Source organism: Rattus norvegicus, chromosome 8 (assembly GCF_036323735.1).
Source record: "Rattus norvegicus strain BN/NHsdMcwi chromosome 8, GRCr8, whole genome shotgun sequence".
Classification (NCBI taxonomy): Eukaryota; Metazoa; Chordata; class Mammalia; order Rodentia; family Muridae; genus Rattus; species Rattus norvegicus.
Genome location: NC_086026.1, coordinates 101,108,825 through 101,121,476, shown reverse-complemented (window position 1 = coordinate 101,121,476; position 12,652 = coordinate 101,108,825).

The following is a 12,652-nucleotide window of genomic DNA, read 5'->3' as shown; positions in this document are numbered from 1 at the left end:
CCATTGATCAACCTACCTGTCTTTGCACCAATACTATGCAGTTTTTATTGCTATTGCTCTGTAGTAGAGCTTAAGATCAGGGATGGTGATTCCCCAGCCATTCTTTTATTATAAAGAATTGTTTTCACTATTCTGGGTTTTTTTTCCTTTCCAGATGAATTTGAGAATTGCTCTTTCCTTGTCTTTGAAGAATCGTGTTGGGATTTTGATAGGAATTGCATTGCATCTGTAGATTTCCTTTGGTAGTATTGCCATTTTATTATGTTAATTTTGCCAATCCAAGAGCATGTGAGAACTTTCCATTTTCTGAGATCTTCTTCAATTTCTTTCTTGAGAGACTTGAAGTTATTACCATAAAGATCTTTCACTTGTTTGTTTAGAGTTACACCAAGATATCATCTGTGGCTATTGTGAAGGGAGTTGTTTCCCTAATTTCTTTCTCAACATGTTTATCATTTGTATAAAGAAAGGCTACTGATGTATTTGAGTTAAGTTTATATCTGGCCACTTTACTGAAGTTGTTTATCAACTGGCAAAATTCTCTGGTAGAATTATTTGGGTCATTTATGTATACTATCATATCATCTACAAGTAGTTATACCATTATTTCTTCTTTGACAATTTGTATCCCTTTGATCTCTTTTTGTTGTCCTATTGTTCTAGCTAGCATTTTGAGTACCATACTGAATAGATATGGGGATAGTGGGCATCCTTGTTTTGTCCCCATTAGTGGTATTGCTTCAAATATCTCTCCATTTAATTTGATATTGGCTGTTGGTTTGCAGTAAATTGCTTTTATTATGTTTAGCGTGGGCCTTGAATTCCTGATTTCTCCAATACTTTTAACATGAAGGGGTGTTGTATTTTGTCAAATGCTTTTTCTACATCTATGGAGATGTTCATGTGACTTTTTCTTTGAGTTTGTTTATATAGTGAATTACTTTAATGGATTTTCGAATATTGAACCAATCTTGCATACCTGGAATGAAGTCTACTTGATCATGATGAATGATGGTTTTGATGTGTTATTGGATTCAGTTTGCAAGAATTTTATTGAGTATTTTTGCATTGATATTCATAAGTGAGATTGGTCTGAAGATTTCTTTGCTGGAGTTCCTATCAACTCTGGGTTCTGAATCTTTCCCCTCAATTCTTCCACAAGACTCCCAGAGCTCTATCCAATGTTTGATTGTGGGTCTCTGCTGTTTCAGTTAGCTGCTGGGTGGTTCTTCTCAGAGGACAGTTATGCTTGTCTCCTATCCCCAAGCATAACAGTATCATTAATAGTGTCAAGAATTGGTGCTTGCCTATTGAACAGGTTTCAACTTGGGCTGGTTATTGGTTGGCCATTGCCTCAGTCTCTGCTCCATATTTGTTTCTAATTTTTTTCTAGACAGGGTAAATTTAGGGTTGAAAGTTTTGTGGGTGGTTTGGGGTCTTCATCTCTCCACTGAGGGATTCTGTTTGGCTATAGGAAGTGGCCACTTTAGGTTCCATATCCCTACTGAGGATATCTCAACTAAAGTCACTCAATCCTATAGACTTCTGAGGAGCCTCTTTCATTCCAGGTCTCTGGCACATAGTAGAGATGCCCTTTACCTGCCTACCCCCACCAGGTGTCAATTGCCACTAATTCTCCTGGTTTTCTAGCCCTCTATGTTGCCTCTTCTTGCACCTGATCCATTGTCCTCCCCATATTCTCTCCCACAATGTTCACTCCCTCCATCTGCCTCTTATGACTATTTTATTCCCCCTTCTAAGTGAGATTCAAAAATCATTGCTTGTGCCTGCCTTCTTGCTTAGTTTCTTTGGGTCTCTGTAGTGTAATATGTGTGTCTTGTAATATGTCTTGTAATGGCTAATATTCATTTATCAGTGGGTAGATATCACACGCCCTTTTGGGTCTGAGTTACCTCACTTAGGATGATATTTTCTAGTTCAATCCATTTGCCTGTGAAATCCACAATATACTTTTTTAAAAATAACTGAAGAGTATTATATCGTGTGAATGAACCACATTTTCTGTGTGAATTCTTTGGTTGAAGGGTATATGGGCTATTTCTAGTTTCTGGCTATTAATAATAAAGCTGCTATAAGCATAGTAGAGCAAGTATCCTTGTGGTATGGTGGAACATCTTTTGGGTGTATGTCCAGGAGTAATAAGCTAAGGGCTTATAACTATACAATGGTATCTTTTTCAAATAGGAATACTTTATTTCCTCCATTTCTAATAGTACCCATTTCGTTGTCTCTTTTTTATTTATTTAGTTTGCTTCTCTGCTTCTTTGCTCTTGCTAAGGCTTCAGGCAATGTCACAATCCTGAATGTGGAGGAAATTCCTTTAGTTTTTCCCCTTTTCTAGTACAATATTGGCTACATGTACCATTTATTACATTGTTATATATCATTTCTGCTAATTTCTTCTGGTTTTTATCATAAATGGCTGATAAATTTTGTCAGACATTTTCTGCATGTATTGACATAATTAAGTGGATTATTTCCTTATTCATTTATATGCCATAAGATGTTTATTGATTACTATATCATTAGCTATCCTTATATACTCATTTGGAGTATGATCTTCTTAACACATTTTTCAAATTTAGTTTGCAAGTATTTTATTAAGAATTTTTGTGTTTGTGTTCATTACAGAGTCTTTAAAGCCTGGTTCATTTTTGTTAACATGACATGAGCCATGGTTTCTGGGAAGAGGAAACTTCAACTGGGAAAAATTCCTTTGCTATATTAAGAAATAGGCAACTCTATGGGCGTTTTTATTGATTGGTGTGGGAGAACCCAGACCTTTATGGACAGCACCAGTACCAGAAGGTGGTCCTGGCTTGTAAAAGAATGTAAACTGAGCCATCCAGTTATCAATGGTCCTCCAGGGTTTCTGCTTTGGTTCCTGCCTCCAGGTTCCTGCATCAAGTTCTTTCCTTGGTTTTCCTTGATGATGAACTACAACCTGTAAGTCAAATGGACCCTTTCCTCTACCAAATTGCTTTTGATCAATGTTTATCACATCAATAGAAAATCAAACTCAAATGCTGTTGATTGCCTTACTATATCTTTTAAAACATGCTTGATAGAGGGCTGGAAAGGTAGATGAGTGGTTAAGAACACGTACTCTTCTTGCAGAGGAACTGAGTTCCTTTCCCAGTGCCCACACTGAATTAATCACAACCACCTGTAACTTCAACTCCTAGCTATCCGATATCTCTAATTCTCCATGGGCAACTCTAATCATGTGCCCACACACACACACACACACACACACACACACACACACACGCACGCACACACACACACACACACACACACACACACACACACTGAAAAATAAGATTTTAAAAAACAGACTATTGTTCAACAACTTACACTGGTCCTGAGAATTTCTATGTATGTAGACTTTGACTCCTATAACAATCACATTGCTCATTATTGTTGTGTTTATATCTTATTAGGTTGTTTATATCTTATTGATTTGGTTTTTTCATATCATATTCTTCTATGAATTAATACATACATATTTTACAAGATTTTGAAAAATATGAGGTTTCAAAATATCACCTTATTTTTACAGTATCCACGGTATCCTGTTGTAACAACTCTTTTTCCATTCTAATCTTATTTTAAATCATATCTTCTCTTTCTTTTTGTTAGTTTGGCTAAAGATTTGTCAATAATGACAGTTTTGCAAAGAATTCACAGCTGAGGAATGCCGAATGGCTGAGAAACACCTAAAGAAATGTTCAACATCTTTAGTCATAAGGGAAATGCAAATCAAAACAACCCTGAGATTTCACCTCACACCAGTGAGAATGGCTAAGATCAAAAACTCAGGTGACAGCAAATGCTGGCGAGGATGCGGAGAAAGAGGAACACTCCTCCATTGTTGGTGGGATTGCAGACTGGTAAAACCATTCTGGAAATCAGTCTGGAGGTTCCTCAGAAAATTGGACATTGAACTGCCTGAGGATCCAGCTATACCTCACTTGGGCATATACCCCAAAGATGCTCCAACATATAAAAAAGACACGTGCTCCACTATGTTCATCGCAGCCTTATTTATAATAGCCAGAAGCTGGAAAGAACCCAGATGCCCTTCAACAGAGGAATGGATACAGAAAATGTGTTACATCTACACAATGGAATATTACTCAGCTATCAAAAACAACGGCTTTATGAAATTCGTAGGCAAATTGTTGGAACTGGAAAATATCATCCTGAGTGAGGTAACCCAATCACAGAAAAACACACATGGTATGCACTCATTGATAAGTGGCTATTAGCCCAAATGCTTGAATTACCCTAGATGCCTAGAACAAATGAAACTCAAGACAGATGATCAAAATGTGAATGCTTCACTCCTTCTTTAAAAGGGGAACAAGAATACCCTTGGCAGGGAATAGAGAGGCAAAGATTAAAACAGACACAGAAGGAACACCCATTCAGAGCCTGCCCCACATGTGGCCCATACATATACAGCCATCCAATTAGACAAGATGGATGAAGCAAAGAAGTGCAGGCCGACAGGAGCCGGATGTAGATCGCTCCTGAGAGACACAGCCAGAATATGGCAAATACATAGGCGAATGCCAGCAGCAAACCACTGAACTGAGAACGGGACCCCCGTTGAAGGAATCAGAGAAAGAACTCAAAGAGCTTGAAGGAGCTCGAGACCCCTTATGAACAACAATGCCAAGCAACCACAGTTTCCAGGGACTAAGCCACTACCTAAGGACTATACATGGACTGACCCTGGACTCTGACCTCATAGGTAGCAATGAATATTCTAGTAAGATCACCAGTGGAAGGGGAAGCCCTTGGTCCTGCTAAGACTGAACCCCCAGTGAACTAGATTGTTGCGGGGAGGGCGGCAATGGGGGGAGGATGGGGAGGGGAACACCCATAAAGAAGGGGAGGGGGAGGGCTTAGGGGGATGTTTGCCCGGAAACCGGGAAAGGAAATAACACTCGAAATGTAAATAAGAAACACTCAAGTTAATAAAAAAAATAATGACAGTTTTGTTATATTTGTTTTCAGTTATGGAAGAGTTATACATGTCATCAGAGATCATAGATGTCTATTTTCCTATACTCTGAGTTTTTTATGCATTATGCACTGGTTAGGATGAATGCACACCAGACCTCTGTTTTTGTTTGTTTTGTTTTTTTTTACACTCATTTTTGTGTTTTGTTTTTGTCTTTTGTTTCATTTTGGTTTTACCACTTGTGAATCTTCTTTCTATACAGAAATTATTTGAATTTCTGACTCTCCACTGTATTGTGAGGGAGAAAGGACAATAGCAGTAACAGAAACAATACACTGACAATGATTCTTTTCTTTGGCTGTACCCCCAATGAGGTTCAGAAACAAATGGCATAGAATAGTGCTAGGATAAATATAAACATTTCTGAAGCAACAGTTATTGGAATTTAAAAGGGATGGACTATGGTAAGGGAGAGTAGTAAATTAGGAAGGAGAGGGAATATACATGAAATAGAGTTATAAATTGTAGAGACAAGGAAATGAATTCTGGGGGAAAGAAAATCAGGAAAACCTACCTACCAAAGCAAGATGAAAGTTAAAGCAAAATAATAATGGTGGAAAGGTAACCACTAACAAAAATATAAAATAAACTAGAAACCAAATGTCAGATGATCAGACAGCGTTGCTTCTTACTGGGATGGGCATCTTCCTCCATCGCTAAGTTGTGTTCTTCTGGTGAAAATACAGATGCCAGTTTCTACTTAAAATAAAATAAATTCAGCCATCCAGAGACTGTCCCACCTGGGGATCCATCCCATATACAGACACCAAACCCAGACACTGTTGCAGATGCCAAGAAGTGCTTGCTGACAGGAGCCTGATATAGGTGTCTCCTGAGAGGCTCTGCCAGAGCCTGACAAATACAGAGCCAGATGCTCAAAGACAGGCATTAGACTGAGCACAGGGTCTCCAATGGAGGAGTTAGAAGAAGAACTGAGGGAGCTATAGGGGGTTTTCAATCCCATAGGAAGAACAATATTAACAAACCAGACCTCACCATAGCTCCCAGGGACTAAACCACCAACCAATGTACACATGGAAGAACCCATGACTCCAGCCACATATGTGAAAAAGGATGGCATTGTTCAGCATTAATGGGAGGAAAAGCCCTTGTTCCTGTGAAGGCCTGTTTCCCCAATGTAGGGCAATGCCAGGATGTTGAGGGTGGAGTGGGTGGGTAGAAATGGAGCATCCTCATGGAGGCAGGGGGAGAAGAGAGGGGAGAGGGGGGAAGGGGCAACATTTGAAATGTAAATACATAAAATACCCCAGAAAAATAAGATTATTTAAAAATAAAAAACAAAAAGAAAGACTATCCACAAGCCCACTGCATTATCACTGATGAATTGTTTGGTGTTCTAGCCTGCTGCACATCTGTTCACCTGTGTGTGAGTGGATATCACGCTCATTGGTAGAATGTGGCTTGTTCATATGTAATGTAAATATATTTGCATTCCTGATCTTCCTTTCTCTGATATTTAGACTGAGTTCTATAGAATGATTTCTGACTCTTTCTAAGTCAGTTTCACTGCACCGGTTTTTTTTTTTTTCAAGTTGTGCTAGTATTCCTTTCTGGAACACATTAGATCATTAGGGAAGAGTATTTTTAAATATATAGCAGAGATTAATGGTAGACATATTTTTTATATCTGGTGCACCATTTCCACACAGTATGTATACTTCAATAATTCTATTCAGAAAAACAAGGGTAAGTCATAAGATTTCTTCCTTTTAATAAACCACTAGAATTATTGAAGGTTAGAAGGAAATCAAACTCTTACTCAATAAAAGAGAAGATTAAGGCTCATAGAAGTCAGATAACTTGTTTGGGGACTGTTTCTGTTACATCATAAAACAATAATAAAAAGCCTATGACTAAACTAATATAAACTAATCAAAATGATACTTTGTGTCGGGTATTAAGGACTATAAGAAGTTCTAATATCTTATTAAACGACAGTACTTTGGCTTCTTATAGCTAGTGATTTATCTTCTACCCTATTTAACTATCATTTGTCACCTTCTTCACAGACACGGACTTTATAAAATCCTTCTATTGGCACAGACATGCAATAAATTGCTACTATTTAAATAATGGCAATGAGGAAACCTTTTTATAAAGACCATATATCTTATTATTCATTTCTAAATATTCATTAACTAAGCATCACATTTAGCTATTCTACTTTTTTCAAATAAATATTTAAATGAAATTTATTCATTTATAATAACTACAGAAAAATGGGCTTGCATTTATGTTTGCTTCTTCTGATGACATTGGCCATAGCCATAGCCAAAGCAGATGTTGCACTAAGCTGTTTTGGGTGATGTAAGGAATTTTGCCATGGAAGTTTCATGTATCTAAAACCACAGATTCCATGGAGATGAGTCTTTAGCCTTTAGCCTTTATAATATCATATTTATAGTTTCATTGTTTCAAATAAAGTGGCTTAATCTCAAGTATCTAGCATTTTAAGACTTTCAGGATTTCTTTTGCTTGATCTGTGGTTAATTGTACCTGAAAGAGTTTACCTAGAAGACCATCTCAACAATATCATAGGTCTTAGCAAAAGTCATTCCACGATGCCATGTACCTTCAAGAAAATGAAAGGAAATATGAAGAAATGTCTCAGAAGCAATACGACAGAGACCAGCCAGGAGCCTGTGTGGCAGCGACAATGGAAGAGGAGATCAGTGAGGATGCTGCTTGCTTTCTTACTGTCCTTTCCTTTTCATGGGCCCGAGACAATCTACATTTTGAGGTATCCACACTCCTGCATAAGTGCACATAACTCTGGATTGTCCTTCCTATTAATAAACAAAATATGGCTTCAGTGCACTACCCTCAAACTTTGTAAGACCCAGTGCTTGTAAAGCCCAGACCACGGGACTTATGCTTCCAGTCTTCTCACATTCTCCAGGTAACTTCCCCTTTCATTCTTCTCTTTCTAATCTTCCTGATAAATCTCTGATCTTTTCTATTTCTCTGTCTCTGTTTCTCTCTGTGTGTGTGTCTCTCTCTCTGAGTATCTCTGTCTCACTGTCTCTCTCTGTGCGTCTCTCTCTGTGTGTCTCTCTCTGTGTCTCTCTGTCTCTGTCTCTCTCCCTCTGTCCCTCCCTCCCTCCCTTTCTCCCTCCCTTCCTCCCTCTCTCTTTCTGTCTCTCCTCTTTCCCCATCTTTCTCCATCAGATTCCGCATTTGATAGAAAATATTCAATAACTGTCTTTGAAAGTCTGGGCTATTTCAATTAGCAATATAACAGCCGATCCCATCCATTATTCTAAAAATAAAACAATTTCAATTTTAATATATGAATAAGAAGTTTTTATATGATACATTTTTCTTACCTCTCCATCTGTAAATTTTTTTAATAATGTAAAATAGTATTTTTGAAGGCAATATTGTCTAGATCTCAACGAATGAATTGAGGACTTTTACACATGCACAGAGAGATACAGACAGACAAAGAACAAGCACCTATGTACACATGTACAGAAACATTCTACTATCAAGAAATAAATAAACATAACCATTTTCTTTGCTATGAGCTAAGTAGCAGCCAAGCCATCTCCCTAAACGAGAGAGAGAGAGAGAGAGAGAGAGAGAGAGAGAGAGAGAGTTTGATGGCAAAAAGGAAATGTAGTGGAATTGAAGGTTGCAGGACTGGGAGATGATCCTGAGCTATCTGAATGGCCCCATTGTGATCAATCACAAAGGTTTTTCTGAGATGAAAGGCAGAAAGTTAGAAAGAGAGTGAAGGAATATGGTGCCTTAGGCAGAAGGAGAGATGGGAATGTGGTGGCAGAAACAAGAGTTAGAGCAATGCAAGGACAGGACCAGGAGCCATTCAATGTAGGAGCGCTAGGAGCTTCCTAAGGCATAGTCTCTCCTAGAGACTCCAGCGCGAAAACTGTTCTGTCAACTCAATTTGGTTTTCTGACTGTAAATTTTCATTACTCTGAGTTACAAAATGTATGAAAATGACTTACAGAGAGGCGATAGAGAATCACTTAGCTGCGCCATTTATTAACAAGCCCCCCCCCCCCAGTAACCTCCGTGGATTTCAGCATTAGCTCTGACAGCAGTCAGACTCAGGTCTTTCGAAACAGCACTGCCATTTTCTTGCTTCTATGCTTTTCCTGACCCATCCCCCATTCTGGCCATGGACCAAATCCCTTTCTGCTCAACTCATGCCCATGGCCTGCTTAAAACGAGACCTCTAAGTTCATTTCATGCCAGCCGTTTTTATCTTAGCCATTAAAGTGGCATCCAAACAACACTTCAGCTTTCCAAGCTCATTACTGGGCTTTGTAATTGCTTTTAAGTGGTTTGAAGTATTTTGTCTACTGTTCCACCAAATTATAAACTTCAAGGGAGTAGGAAATGTAAGTGTTTTGGGTTTTTATTCTTCCTAGCAGGGATATCTCATGTCGGGTGCACACCAGAAAACGGAAGCATTGACAATGTATGCGATGATTCCCGGCTGCCACTAAACCCGCCCCCACCAAAACCTTCATAGCTACTCAGAAACAGGAAACTGAGAAACTTTAGTTTAACGCAGTGTTAACCAGGAATATAGCTACTGGTACTCCTGAATCCAACTATATATGTCTGTCAGAAAAATGTACTGGCGCTTTATACTTACTTCCATGAACTTGTCATTTATACATCATCTTAAATACGACTTCATTTGAGTAGCATGGGAGTCCTATGAGATACAGCCATAGACATTGTGGTTGTTTTCTAAACAATGAAATATATTTAGTGAGGGAAAGTTGCTTTCCATAAATCTCAAATAGGAAGCGCTGTTTGCAAACCGTGCTTATAACCTCATGTCTGCAGCATATTCATTGTTAGATCGGTCGTTTCCCCTGACTGCTTAAGGCTTGTAAAGCTAATTGTGACTATTCTAGAATCCTGATTAAAATATAAGCGAACTCATTCTCTAAGATTCATGTAGAAAGCTAAAATTTTAAATTCTAAAACCTGGGCCTACTTATTTTTAAGGTTGATTTTTTTTCCGTTGGATAAAAGCATTAATTTGCAAAGTGCTACATTGTATCCCATTTGTCACTTAGGAGGAAAGCCCAAGTAGACTTATTGTACTGCTTAAAGTTTTAAGTTTGTAGTTAACTTGCTGAAGCAGCAAGCTACAGCTTCATTGGGGAACTGCTCCAAGGGATGGGAAGCTATGAGAATGAAAATGACTGAGATAGAAAAACCATATGCAGTATAAAGAATGCTTGCAGGTCTGCATGGCCTGAGGAGAAAGAAGACATATGACTCTGCCCCGAAGAAACAGGAATAGCTGAATTCTTTTATCCCTGTTTCACCTACTGAGGTAACAAGTTTCTCCAGGAGAAATCAGTAAGAAAGGCAGCTGCATACTTGAAGCCGATCCAAAAAAAAAAAAAAAACTGGAAGGAACCAATTGACAGGCATAGAATGAGGCAAAATGTAACAAATCAAAATTAGAGAGAGAAAGGATATGGCGATCCATCACAGCAATTTGTAAGCTATTTAAATTAAGAGCTCTGTTATGGAGAGACCCTCGAGATTCCTACAAGTACCAAAGAATAATAATAATGATGATGATGATGATGATGATGATGATGATGATGATGATGGTGGTGGTGGTGGTGGTGGTGGTGGTGGTGATGCACCATGTTTTTTCTTAATTCTCTGTCACTAAATATGCATAATATAACAAGACTTTTAAATGAACTGAGTTAGCAGGGCTGTGGAAGGGAGCCAGTGTAGACTGAAAAGTATTCTATCCAGAGTTCATCTTCTGTTTACTCCAAAGACCCTAGTTAAAGCATTTTCCTGATCCACCTCGATCTCCAGGCATTTTTTAAAATGGTTTATTGCTGTAGTTGTCCTTGTTATGAAAGTGGCTTGACAGAGCAATGAAGACAGAAAAAGACAGGTTAGACTTAACTTTAATCAGATGTGTATGTGTGTGTGTGTGTGTGTGTGTGTGTGTGTGTGTGTGTGTGTGCGTGTGTGTGCGTGCGCGCACACGTGTGTGCCTCTTACAAACTGAATGGTATTAGGTGACTTAATTAGTAGCTATCCTTAAATCTCAGATTTTCATCAGCAATATGATTAGTATAAAGTAGTACATGCAAATATGTTTAAATTGCTTATATAATCCATGCTATCCCTTAAACTTTCTCAGTTTATTGCATAAATTATTTTTAAGACATTTAAATATTACTACATGTTCCAAACAGTATGGCACCACAGAAATTGTAAATTTCTCTCTAGGCCCAGATATTGAATTGAATTAAGTTACTTATTTATACAATGACTTACCTGAGTCCTTAGGAAATAATAACATTTTTAGTTGAAAGGCATTAATAAAGTACAAGAAGTTAGAGTTTAATTTCCCACTGTGAAACAAAATGTTTTTGCATTTCTATTATTAAATTGTAAAATAGGGTAAGATGTTACTTTTTGGCAATACCTGAAGCCACTGAGTGATGTCATTTTTCTAATGCGGTATGTATTTTTCTTCCCTATTTTAAATTTAAATTTTCAACCTTAAGATAAAACAATGGAATTTAATGTCATAAAAATCATGACCATTAATTGTAAAAAGATTTTTTTATGAACCAGACAGTGCATTTAATACTTAGAGCACTTGTATGGGACAGTTCCTATCACCACCCTGGTTTCTACATAACAGAAGAGATTACTTAACTCAGTGGAAGTTTTGCATAATGAGAATCAGAGTATAAGTTCAAATCTAGGTCCAAGTGCAGAATAGTAACTCATTTAGCTGTACAACTGTTGCGGTCCATTCATTCAAATCTAAATATACGTGTAAAGCTGCATAATAAAGGGAGCAGACTCAGGTTCTGATGCTGACCTCTCCCATAGCCTAGCCCCTAAGGTAACAGTAGATTTCCACTGGCCAACTTCTGACTCCTACTAACACTGTGACTCTGTGCAGGCCACCCCACCTATTGAACCTCCATGTTCAACCTTATGACAGAGACCAGAGGTGAGCTGCACCTCTGCACATGTCCAATAAGCAGTAGTTATTATACCAAGACCTCCGTGGACTCAAAATGCTCTGTTTTCAATCTGCTTTATGTCTACACATAATCCAGGTGATATGTACCTGATGCGATATCACATCCAAAGACACTTAAAAAAATGGATGTGTGTGTTCATATGAACGTGTGTGTGTGTGTGTGTGTGTGTGTGTGTGTGTGTGTGTGTGTGTGTGGTGTTGCACATGTACAAAGGTGACCTAGAAGCCCAGAAGAGGGCTCCAGCTTCTGTGGAACTGGAGTTAGAGGCAATTGTAATCCACCTAGTGTGGACATTGGTAATCAAAGTCACTGAGAGCAGCAAGTGTTAGCAACTCCTTAGCTATCTCCCCCATCCACTTTTGACATTTGTGGTTTGGTTTGGTTCTTTGTTTCTTATTTTTCACTTTTTGTATTTTATAAAGACAAAAAAAAATCCCTGATAAGTATACTTTCTTATCATATTATCCAAATGATATCGACATGACTAATACTTGTCAGTATTAGTTTTGGTAAATTCAGTAGGCAATAAAATCTTGTCAGAGAAGAATTTGGAGAG